At 34.3% G+C, this 13,244-nt stretch overlaps 1 protein-coding gene and 1 long non-coding RNA gene across 4 annotated transcripts in view; one reads left to right on the top strand and one right to left on the bottom strand.

Moving 5' to 3' along the window:
- LOC111772892 (uncharacterized) overlaps nt 1–13,244 on the top strand; it is a 102,228-nt gene that overhangs the window by 42,839 nt on the left and 46,145 nt on the right. For both annotated transcript variants that reach the window (XR_011437101.1, XR_011437102.1), the window contains 2 exons: nt 5,632–5,732; nt 6,846–6,889. This is a non-coding gene — a long non-coding RNA (uncharacterized lncRNA). The remainder of the gene's footprint in view (nt 1–5,631; nt 5,733–6,845; nt 6,890–13,244) is intronic.
- The window catches only part of LOC100068176 (UDP-glucuronosyltransferase 2A2), a 66,929-nt gene that overhangs the window by 35,765 nt on the left and 17,920 nt on the right, over nt 1–13,244 (bottom strand). The window lies entirely within an intron of this gene.

Genomic DNA, 13,244 nt, shown 5'->3' with positions numbered 1-13,244 from the left:
GGTGGGAATGTAAATTGGTGCAGTCACTATGTAAAAAAGTATGGTATTTTCTCAAAAAATTAAAAGTAGAACCAACATATGATCCAGCAATCTTAGTCCTGAGTATATATCCAAAGGATAAAACCATTATCACAAAGAGATATCTGTACTTCCATGTTCATTGCATCATTATTCATCATAGCCAAGACACAGAAGCAAACTAAGTGTCCACTGATGGATGAGTGCATAAAGAAGATGTGGCATATATATGTGTGCGTCTATATACACATATATGTATACACACAGACAATGGAATATAAATCAGCCATGAAAAAGAAGGTAATTCTGCCATTTGCAACAACATGGATGAAACTTGAGGGCATTACACTAAGTGAAATAAGTGAAACAGAGAAAGGCAAATACTGAATGACCTCACTTACATGTCGAAGCTAAAAAAAAAGCCAAACTCATAGAAGCAAAGAGCAGAATGGTGGTTGCCAGGGGCTGGGTGTGGGGGAAACAGGGAGATGTTGGTCAAAGTGTGTAAGTTTCCATTTATAAGATGAATAAGTTTTGGGGATCTAATATTCAGCATGGTGACTCCAGTTAAAAATACTTTACATTATATTTAAAAGTTGCTAAAAGAGTAGCTTTTAAAAGTCCTCACCGCATACACAAGATAACTGTAACTACATGAGATGATGGATGTGCTAACTAACCTTATTGTGGTAATCATTTTGCAATATATTCATATATCAAATCATTACTTTGTACATCTTAAACTTGCACGATATTATATGTCCACTTTATCTCAATAAATCTAGAGAAAAAAGAAAATTATACTAAACCTTAAAATATCAGACAATAACAAAGCTTTTAAAGTCTTACAAGTGTGGGAAAAGAAGGAAAACTTAAGGATTATTTTCATAAAATGTCTATGATATGATTCCAAAACATTAAAGAGATTGCACACAAGTGAATTTTTTTCTATTTCTATCCCATATTTCATCCATCAATGCAAATATAATCAGTAAAATATTAGCAATATGTACAAAAATGATTGTAAAATCATTCCAGTAGTAATTCAGTAATGAGATATCCATTTATATAATTCATCTATTAACCCAACTAGAAAATTATATAACTCTTACTACTGGTAGAAAAAAAAAGTGACAAAACTTGACACAATTCTGATTTACAAAAGAAAACACTACGTGTATTAGGAATGAATTGATATTTTCTTAACATGACTCATAAATGAGCAAGTTAATTGAGTAAAATTTAGAATCATTTCAACTGAATTTAAAAATAAAAGATAAAGGCGACTCTCTTCACTAGTATCAAATAAGTCTTTGAATTTATCAGAAATAAAATTAGGCAAGAGAAGTGACATAAGAATTAAAAAATGAGATATAATCTATTTCTAGTAGCAGTTTTATGAATGTGTATCTGGAAAACTACTGGAAATCACAAGAAAATAAAAACAAACGTAGGATACAAAATTAAAATTAAGTGATAATTAGGATTAATGCGTACAAATGATGATCTGTAAAAGAGAAATTAAAGAGAAAAACCATTTATAATGCCAACAACAACAAAACAAGTTAAATCATTTGACTAAAATTTAACAACAAATATGCAAAAGGTGAAATGAGAAACACAGGTAAACACTCCAGAAGACACCAAAGATGCTCTTTAAAAGTTAAAAGAAATAATATATTCTTGAAATGGAGACTCAATAAAAAGGTCATTTTAAACTAAATAATTGCACTTAATTATACTAAATGTTAAAGTTAAATATTTGCACTTAACTGTAGTAAAGACAGCAATAGTTATTTTCCTCCTCAGGAGCAGATTGAGAGTCTTTCTAAATTCCTCTGGCAATGTGAACAGGCAGGAAGGGCCTAGGACACTGGGGCCTGGCATGCTCTTCCCTGAGGATGCAGCCTTGTACACGGGAGAGCAAAGTTCTGCAAACTTAGAACCATACACTCCTCTATGACAACACAGAGAGTTTGTAACAAAATAGTCAGCCTTTCAACTTGCAAAAAGAACTGTGTCAAGTTAAAAGGATGTCATGGTAGTGCCTTCAGGAAAGTTGGATGAGAGAATGCTCATAGGAAACACCAAATCACCAAACAAAGTATGGGAGGGAGTTGAGCAGACCTGTCTCTTTCTCTTCCCTATTTATTACTTCCAAAATTAAAATTCTGTAGTCATAGAGTGGCTTATTCCTTGGAACCAGGATCTTAGGATCTTATCTGGTTACATATTTTGTGAGCTCAGCAAGGTTACTAAATCTTTCTGAGTCTTGATGCCTCATGTGTAAAAGATAATGATCATTCTTGGTTGTTTCTTTGTGTGTATGGATTAGGAATAATTTCTTCAATGGATTTATCAAAGCTCTTGGTACCAAGTAGGTGTTTAGTAAAAGCAGCTATTTATTAAGTTAATGATGAAGATGGTACAATTAGCAAAGGCATTAGCTGTAGAATCACTAAGTAGAGAACTAGAGCAGAGATGCTTGATGGATCACAAATTGAACACTAGTGACAATATAATCATATTACTTTACAGTTAAAATAATTAGAGGATGCATTAAAAGCCCCATAAAAGAAAAATGAAAGTGAATCAGAATGAAGAAGGAAAACTAATTGGAAGGAGTTATCAACTCTAAGTGTCTGAAAAGGTCTTGGAGAGCAGCTTTGTTAGAAAGCGATCCCAGAGATTGATTGATGCATTGGTTACAAAGCTGCATATATTTGAAAAAACATACCATATTGCATATTTTATGTGTTTTTTTACCATATGAAAATCAGCCCTTAAAAGAAAAATAATGAATAACAGTACACATCAATAGCATGGTTACAATTAAAAAAAAAGTGTTGGTAAGAATGGAGAATAATTGGAATCTTAGTAAATGACTAGTGAGATTATTAATGGCATGAGTGCTTGAGAAACTAGATTTTAGCAGTATCTACTAAAGCTGAACATATGCACACCCTATGACCTAGCAATTCCAATCTTACATGTATACCCAACAGTATGGTGTATGTAATTCCCCAAAAGACATGCGCAAGAATGTTCATAGCAGTGTTTATCATAAATAGCCAAAATCAAGATAGTCTACATGTTCATCAACAGCAAAATGGATAGATAAAATGTGGCATATATAGATTCCATTGAATCTATATAGCTATGAGAATGAACAGACTACCCACATGCAACACCTTGGATGAATATAAAAACAATGTTAAGCAAAAGAGCAAAATACAAAAGAGTACATAATGTGTGGCTCATTTATACAAAATTTAAAACCAGGTAAAATTCATCTATGGCATTGGAAATCAACAAAGTGGTTACCCTTAGATGGAATTTGCAGGGATTGATATGAGAAAGGAGGAGGAGTCAAAGGTGTAACAATGTTTTCTTTCTTGATTTGGGTGTTGGTTGCATAGGTGGGTTTACATTGTGAAACTTCAGTGAGCTGTAACCTTTATGGCTATGTTTGACTTCAGAAGAAAGGTTACACAGAATTTTAAAAACCTCACAACACTGACCGTAGGAAAGCCGCACGTGAGAAGGACTTAGAAGCCTTATATGAGGGAAGATTAACAGAGAGATCCAGGCTTTCCAGGGAAAGGATGGGAGGTGAGCAATGAGGATTAGAATGGGAGTGGGATGCAGAAAAACAGACAAACGAAAACACTGGGTTCAGAAAGAGAGTCAGAGATCAGATATAAAAAATGTTAAGATTAATCTAGCTCAGTTCCAGGCAAGTGGGGTAGAAGTGAAATGTTGAGGCTTGTTTGTTTTTTTCAAGGGGTGGGGAAAGGTAGCATTATTTCTAGGGAATCCATCTAACATTTAGCAGCAGGGAAAGAGGGACCAACATGGAACCAACATGGTACTGACAGATAAAAGTAGGCTACACTGGCCAAGTGTTATATAAATTAGTCCTGAGCTTTCTGCTGTCGTGATCTGCAGCACACTGGGAAAGATGGAGACAGATCAGGAAACCAAAAGACACAGACAAAATGGGGACAGCAGGTTGCCTTACTTGTTTAACTATTTTTACTACAGCGTTCAAGCCCTCAGCCTTCCCAAAGCTGCAGCAGAGACTAGAGCCAAATCCTACCCCCATGAGAACTACCTACGTCCTGTACATCAGATCTCTTAGAGGTTAGGAGACAGATCAGTTTAAGTGCAATTTCAAGGTGTTCAGCAGAACACTTGGCCTGGGCAAGATTTATTAATAGATTCTCTCCGGGATGTGAATAGCAATGATTGTCATATTCTCAGGTACGCCTGTTCCATTAGGTGTTTAGAAGCAAATTTAAAATTGAATTAATGATCATTTTTATTTGCTTGATCCATAAGATTTAAGATCTCCTTACTGAAAAATAAAACAGGGTTTTTAGTCAGTGCAGTTAGATATTTCCTTGTTACTTACTTCTATTTCCGCCCTCATAAATATTTGGGGCTTTTCTTTACCACAGTTAAACATGTTATTGTTCTAGTCTATTTTTCCCACAGAACTGAAGAACAGCCATGAAATAGACACTCCACAGAAACTTGACATATTACTAAACCGTTTGTGTTCTTCTGTATTTGATAATGCTATCAAATATGAGGTACCTGACCTATTTCAGTGTCAGTTTACAGTTACCAGGTGTCCTTAATACTTTAAGAATGTAATTGCAAACAAAGACAAACTGGATTATACCAGTTCTTCCTATAGATGAACAAAATATTCATTGTAGTTATTTGTTGTTCAAATACCTTTAGTAACACGAGGAGCATAAAGGATTTAGGTAAACAAGATATTCAGTTCTTCAAAAGGTGAGATTTGGAAATTAGATTGTTATGCTGTGAAAATGAGAAGTCAGGAACATTCTGTTTTACAAAGGCTTTTCCACACATTATATAATTTGTCTTGGTTTCCTTTGAGAACGCAGATTTAGTACACCCCAGAGGCCATCTGTTTTCTGCAGATGTTCATTGTCTGTGTGCAGAGCCCCATAGTTGTGTAATTAGGGATTTGTCATTGCAGCGTTCTTGTGTAGTTAGGTGTAAATAATATTCAACGTAAACATAATTCTTTATCGTTGACATAGCATATCCACATATATGGTGTTATATGATCATACTCAAGAGTCCAGTGAAATAATTGCCTCATTTTACAGAGGAGGAAGTGCTGTGATGCAGAATTCAAGTTACTTTCCTGATATCACACAGTCAGCAACTGAAACTTGAACCCAGAACCTCGTGTGCTTTCCAAGACCCTTCACCATCTTAGTTTTTCTAATTCCCTTATTTAAGGAATGTAGATTATTTCATTCAATACCTGCAATAGTTGGTATGTGATACATATATGGGCAGAGATAATTATCGTAGAACACATTTAAAATGTCTTGGGAAATAATCATATAAATAACATCTAAATTTAAAGCAAAATATGTTTTTGAGACATATGAAATTTAGAATCCAGAGAAAAAGGAAATATGGTTACGTTGCATTATAATGAATATAAAAATACAGAATTTTACTTTCAAAATTCTACTTACCATATCATCAAAAGTATATACAAATTTTAAATACACTGTGTATATTTTATCTATATGTATGATATGTTCAATATCTTCCCTCTAGACCAATTCTATAAAGAAGTTTATAAGTTTAAGTGATGGAAAATTAGATGAAGAACATTCCAAAATCCAGGAAAAAAATTACACGATTTCTACTTGTGAGAGGTAAGGTTAAGGTCAAGTTACAGGAAAGATACTCCTGCATCTATGACTTGCCACTGATCTTTGAATCTGTTCTTATCTATGCCTGGAATGCTTTTCCTCCAGCGATCCTATCCGTTCTCACCCTCACTCCCCTCAGATCTTTGTTTGAATGTCACTCTTTCATTTGAGACCTTCCCTGGACACCTTATTTAAAAGTGTAACCCTACTCTCAGAAATATTTATTCTTCTTATTTTACTATATAGCATATATCGCAGTCTAACATCCTATACATTTTATTTATTGTCTGCATCCTCTTACTAGAATGTACGCTTCATGGTGGTAGAGTATATTTTGGTCTGTTTTGCTAACTGTTGTATTCCTAGTACCTAGAAAAGTGGCAGGTACTGAGTTGGTATTGAATAAATAGTTTATTACACAAAAGAAGGAAGAAAGGATGAAAGGAATGAAGGGAGGAAGGCAGAAAGATGTGGAAAAGGACAATATTTTGCATATTACCTTTGTAAGAAAGTAGCATTGGTAGCATCAACTGTTAATTCCTGCTGTTAATTAATATCGCTGGTACTACTCATAGGTCTAAAGAAAAAGCATTCAGGGGAGAAAAAAATAGAGAAAGAAATGAAGGAAGGCTCATGAAGGTCATAAAGGAAAGTAATATAAATGACCAACCAGAACTGGCCTTGACAGTTTGCATTATTTTGTTTGATCCTCATAAGGAATCTTCAAGGCAAGGAAACTTGAGGATTGCCAAAGGATACTGAGAAATTTAAGCCGGAGACAGTGCTAGCCCAAGCACCCAGAAGAGCCTAAGGATGGAGACATAGTGAGACGCAAAGGAGAGTATAAAGTCAGGTTTCCAATGCTCAATCCTAGGCTTTTTGAAGTTTTCTGGAGACAAAGAAAAGAATGAAGAATGAAGGAAGGAAAGTAAATCATATATCACTTCGAAATGTTTGCCAGGGTATTTTTTGGCCGTGTCATAATTTATTCTTGCAAAGATACTTTCATTTCTGTTTGAAGATCGATGTACACATTGATAAGCTATGACCTAAATAAGCACAAGATTATTTGCATTGAAACAATAGCATACATATTATTACCATTTCATTTTTTAGAAATTTTTCCAAAGAGAAGGATCAGAGACTAGTATGAAGACATAGTAAGTACATTTACTTCAGCTTGGCATATGCAGTGGGATGTAAATATTTTGCTCTATTACCAATAAGAATAAATAAGCTATGTAGAGTCATTAATAAGAGATTATTTTAGAGACTTACCTAGAACTTTGCTGTAGTACGAATTCCATTCTCCCCAGTAGGATTGAAATATATAATCTTGCAGAGAATAAGATATGGTATTTTTGACCCTTTCACCAAAGGTCATCTGATCAGTGAGCTCTGACAGAGCTGCAGGTACATAGGAGGCAGGTGCTGGATTTTTCCCACAGTGTCTCTCCACTGTTGAGGCTGGAGAGAACCTCAATGTGTACATAAATGGAATTCCTAATTTCAGAGCAACCAAGTCCCCACAGATTGTTACTGGGTCTGAGACCAATACATCAAAACCACCTTTCTGAAGTCTTGCCATTAACTTGGGGTTGTTTAATATTCCATCACAGATTTGTATATTAATTTGAAAAAAAGTATCTAGGAGTTTTCCTAGTTCTTTGTAGAAGGTCCAGAGTGTGAGAGGAGTTGGTCTATGGTCTATCCACAGCATTATCATATGTTCAATTAAGGAATCTATATTGCTCTTCTTGTAGGAAACAGGTATCTCCTCAAAATTCACAGGAAGTTCAGAACTGGATTTGATGAATAGAGTTGCTGATGAAGCCAGTACAGTCACATTGTGATTTCTTTGAATCAACTCTTCCAAAATGATCTTAATATTTAACCAATGACTACCATCTGTTGGCCAAATTAACACATTCCCACTTAGAACAATTTCAGTCACAATCAAATTAAAAACCAGCAGCTGGAAAAACTTCTTAGGCATGGTGATATCCATTATGGAAACCATCCTATTGTAGACCTTTTAAGATGAAAAGAAACTTTCAAAGTATACTTAGGCAGATTTTTCTCAAATAAAATAATATTTACTATGATGGCTACACATTCATAGGTCTATTGATCTATAGATTAAAAATAAAACAATGTAATTCAAATTTATATATACATTAATATGATTATTCTAAAAACAGCAATGAAATCTGGTCCTATTTTAAACACAAAGAAGCAGGTAGGTTATAAGCTTGGTATCTATGTACTCTGTGATAATAATTATGATTTATAAAGTGTCTTCAGTTTAATGTATATTTCCAAAACTTAGGTTAAAAAAAACAATTCTTACTGCTAACGCCACTTTTTCAATACTTATACTGACTTCAAGTTGGATATCTTCTTTATACGGCATTTTTACATGCATTTTCTAATTCACTGTTTTTCACAAAATCTTGTGTGGCAGAAGTTATTTACTCCATTTCACAGATGATGAATTAATGTTGAGTTGCATGCCCAAAAACATATGACAAAGTAGTACAATTGGGACTATAATCATAACATCATTTGACTCCTTGTTGGATTTCTACAGTATTATGCCTCATCTTTGTTGTTTTAGGAACTTCGGCAATGCACAATGACCAGCATTATCGTCGCTTTTCCATGGCTAATATTTTGGAAGAAAAATTAAAATAACCTTCACTTAGAGGAGCCTTGCTCAAATATTTCAAGATGTTTTAGAGTAATTGGTTGATAGAGTAAATTACTACACAATTGATAGAGGATAGTTTTCTTTTCTGATCAAGCAAATTGATCATTGCCTCCTTGTTCAGGGAATTTTTCACTTTCTTCCACATGACATCTTCACACACAAATCAAGGAGATACGCCCTGGCACTACAAGGAACCACATGATTTTTTACTCACAGCTGTATAGTAGCTTAAATTAGGTGGACTCTAGAGTTCAATAGCCCCAGATTCAAAAACTGTCTTTTTATAAGCTTTGTGACCTGGGCAATTACCTAGACTCTCAGCCTTGGTTTTCTCATGAGTAAATGAGACATAATGATGTTAGTTATATTACTTTGTGGATTTAGCAAAATTGCTTTGCAAACTGCTTGGTTTACAGTAAGAGTTTAGTAATGTTAGTAGTTTAATAAATAAACCTAAAGATTCATCAGTAAATCAGTGGGCTAGCTACAGAATGAATGGCTTGATATGGCTATAATAATACCTATCAGTTGGGATTCTTAGTGAAAGCCAAACTGAACAAGAGCATCTATAAATTGATGCTATTTTAAAAGTTAAAATTATTTGAAGCTGCCATTAAAAAGAGAAAATAAGAACAAATAAAGTGATTAAAAGAATAGAAACCAGGAAATAAGAATGGAAACTAAGTGGCGGGTGTTCTTTTCACTCTGTTGCCTTCGAATTGTGTAATTTCAGGCCCTTGAATAACAAAAGGAACAGGAGGACAGAGAAAGGGAAAAAGAGGAGAGAGAAGAGAAGCTTTTAGAATTATTGTATTTGTCTCCTTTCAAGAGTCAGCCTCAATTTGGGTATCGTGGCAGTACCTTTAAAATTAATTAGATTTTGAAACAAAACAGCAAAGAAAAGAGCATGGATAATCTTGAGAGTCATTAAAATAGGCCTAGTGAAAAGAATTTGAAACATCTTCATAAAGAAATCTGTTGTTACCATGATCTTCCAGTAAACAGGAGACAAAACACAACAGCATACAAGGCATGACAGAAAGTCTATCTATAAAATACTTAGATTTGTCCAATTATTGAGGTCCATGTAAGTAGAATATAATAATTAATTGGCAACTATTCACTAGTGATAGCTATGCTAGCACTTAGAAGCTTATTAAAGTATATCCTAGAATCTCAAACACATGTGAGTACCCCTAAATTATCCTGAATAAAAACAAAATTGAAGAGTTTGTCAAAATTGACCATAGTGGAGCCATTTTAAAATGGAATCAGAGCTGCCTTTCCAGAGAAAATATCTTACAGTCTTTTTTTTTTTTTTTTGAGGAAGATTAGCCCTGAGCTAACATCTGCCACCAATCCTCCTCTTTTTTGCTGAGAAAGATTGTCCCTGAGCTAGCCTACATGCCGATCTTCCTCTATTTTATGTGGCACACCTGCCACAGCATGGCATGCCAAGCTGTGCATAGGTCCACCCCCAGGATCCAAACCAGCGAACCTCGGGCCTCCAAAGAGGAACATGTGAACTTAACCACTGTACCACCAACCACTCCCTATCTTGCTATCTTGATCCTTGGACTGGACCAAACCTTTGGACTGGGCCAAAATAGCAATTGTTTTACAGGCAATTCTTTTTTCTTTTTTAAAATTGGCACCTGAGCTAATGTCTGTTGCCAACCTTTTTTTTTCTTTTATTTCTTCTTCTTCTCTGCAAAGCCCCTCATTACATAGTTGTATATTCTAGTTGTAGATCCTTCTGGTTGTGCTATGTGGGATGCTGCCTCAGCATGGCCTGATGAGCAGTGCCGAGTCGGCTCCCAGGATCCAAATCAGTGAAACCCCAAGCTGCCAAAGTGGAACGCACGAACTTAACCACTCAGCCACGGGGCTGGCCCCTGGGCAATTATTTGAGAAGTTAACAAACAAATGGACATTCTGATCTGAAAAACTCGTGGTTATGGATTTTCTGAAGATAGAATCAATAGTCATTCAATGTTTAGCCAAGACTAGCTCTCTGCCTCCAGCTCCAATTAAAATTTTGGAATACAACCTCCCTTCTGTGCCTTTAAAAGCCTCTGACTTTTACTCCCTAGTGGGACACTGTTTGAGTTTCTGCCTGAATCTGTGCTCCCTGAATTGCAATTCTTGTATCCCAAATAAACACTTTGCTTCTGGTGTCTATTTTTGCAGATTGACAAATTCAAGGAGTTAACTTGCCACTGTTAAGTGGTTTCTTCAGGACAGTAAAATAAGTGTCTAATTTAGTGAAGAATAATAGGAGAAAAAAGAACTAAATAACAGCTGACATTTTTTTTTTGTTTTCAGATTATACTTAGATTTTAAAGTGTTTAATCTCATTGGCATCAATGTAGATGTCTGTTACATTTATTCTCTGGTTTCTTGTATGCCTAAAATGTTTCATAATTGCATATTCAAAAAATTATAAAAAGATAAAAAATAAATTATGTTTGGGGATGTATGTAGGTATAACCTTAGATTTAAATTTCCATCAAAGGAAAAAATAATAATTCTTGCCAACTATGTCTGATTTCATGACAAAAATGAGTTTCAGTAATTTAAAATTATCACATATTTGTTTTCTTTATGGATTCATTTATAGTTATGCTGAATTAGAGTTGAATAATAGCATAGTAGGATTATCATTCTGGAGACAATGTTGGTTCAGCTCGTTCAACCCCATCATTTTATATGTAAGAAAATTGATCGAGGGAAGTTTAAATAATCTCAAAGTCACAATGATAGTCAGTGGCAGATTAGACAAATGTGTAAGTACTCTAGTTCACAGTCTGATATTCTTCCTTCTATATTCTACTTTTTATGTATTTATTTGTTTTGGTAAGGAAGATTGGCCCTGAGCTAACATCTGTGCCAATCTTCCTCTTTTCCTTGAGGAAGATTGTTCCTGAGCTAACATCTGTGCCAATCTTCCTCTATTTCGTATGTGAGACTCTCCCATAGCATGGCTCAATGATCAGTGTGTAGGTCCATGCCCAGGATCCAAACCCACAAACCTTGGGCCACCAAAGTGTAGTCCACCACCTTAACCTCTATGTTACCAGGTGGGCCCCAATATATTCTACATTTTAAATCCAATAATTAGGATATATTTTATAACACTAAAAGTTAGAAAAGAGTTACATTTCATTATTGTGAATATTTGAAAATATGACATCTTAAACATAACTAATGAGCCCAGAAAATAATATTAAAAAATTCCTATGAAACATCAATAAATGAGTATCATGAGTGATAAAAAAGTCAGCTATAGAGAAGTTGCACCAATTAGAATATTGTCCTTGTACTTTAAATCAAATTCTCATTTTTATTCCAATCTCTGCCTACTTTGAAAGGGAGGGCTCCAAACAGTAATAAAAGAGATGTAAAATTCTCAGAATCATATTTAATAAGATTCATGCATAACACTTGCTGGAGAATGTTTAGTCCAACTGTATAAAATTAATTTAGAATTAAAGTTTCTTAAAATATTTATAATGCTATGAGTTTGAAATGAAAATCCTTAAAACCGACATTTTTGTTTGAAAGTTCTTTCTTCCAATTTTTCCCCCCAAAGACATGCCTTGGCTTGAAAGTCTCTTCTTTCTGTGTGCTCTATGAGCATTAGAATGGACACCTAGAATTTAATTGCTCTGATTCATTTCTCATTGTCTCTCAGACTTAGAGATGGCCCAGTGGCAACAAAAGTATAGAAACCAGCCTTCCCACTGTTTTAGGAACTTAAGTAATCAACTCTTGGTAACCTTAACCTTTTAGCCTCACAATAGTGCTTTAATTTTATATGAGTTCTTTGACTGGCATTTACTTAATTCTTTTAAAAGCTTAAATTTATATGTGCTTTCTTTTTTCCCTTTATTTTGTTGTATATTAACTGAGTATCTTTCTAGATCTTTCTTTTTAACTGAATGTCTGTCAAATTCTTCACCACTTTCTTGATTGCAATCTCAGGCAAATTACTCAGTCTCTTCATTAAAAAATGGGGGAGATTCTTTGGAGTTTTCTGTATATAGAATCATGTCATCTGCAAATCATGATGGTTTTAGTTCTTACTTTCCAATTTGAATACTTTTTGTTTCTTTGTCTTTCCTAATTGCTCTGGGTAAAACTTTGAATACTATGTTGAATAAGAGTGGTAAGAGTGGGCATTAGAGGAATACCTTTCAGTGTTTTACTGTTGGGTATTATTATGTTAGCTGTGAGTTTGTCAATTATGGTCTTTATTACATTGAGATACTACCCCTCTATACCCATTTTACTGAAAATTTTTATCATAAATGGATGCTGAATCTTGTCAAATGCTTTCTTTGCATCTATTGAGATGATCATGTGATTTTTATTCTTCATTTTCTTAATGTGATGTATCACATTGATTAATACACAGATATTGAGTCATTCCTTCATCCCTGGAATAAATTCCACTTGATTGTGGTTTGTGATCCTTTTTAATGTATTGTTGCATTTAATTTGCTGATACTTTGTTGAGGATTTTTGCGTCTATGTTCATCAATGATACTGGCCTGTAATTATCCTTTCTTTTTTGTGTTGTCCTTGTCTGATTTTAGTATCAGGGTAATATTAGCCTGGTAAAATGAGTTATGAAGTGAAAACTCTAAAGAATCCACCAAAAAACCATCATAAATAATTAACGAATATAGTAAAGTTGTGAGGATTAAAATCAACGTACAAAAATCAGTTGTGTTTCTATACACTAACAACAAACTAGCAGAGAAATCAAGAATACAATCCCATTTACAATCATAACAAAAAGA

Source organism: Equus caballus, chromosome 3 (assembly GCF_041296265.1).
Source record: "Equus caballus isolate H_3958 breed thoroughbred chromosome 3, TB-T2T, whole genome shotgun sequence".
NCBI lineage: Eukaryota > Metazoa > Chordata > Mammalia > Perissodactyla > Equidae > Equus > Equus caballus.
The sequence above is the reverse complement of the archived record's forward strand: the minus strand, read 5'-3'. Positions and strand labels throughout refer to the sequence as shown.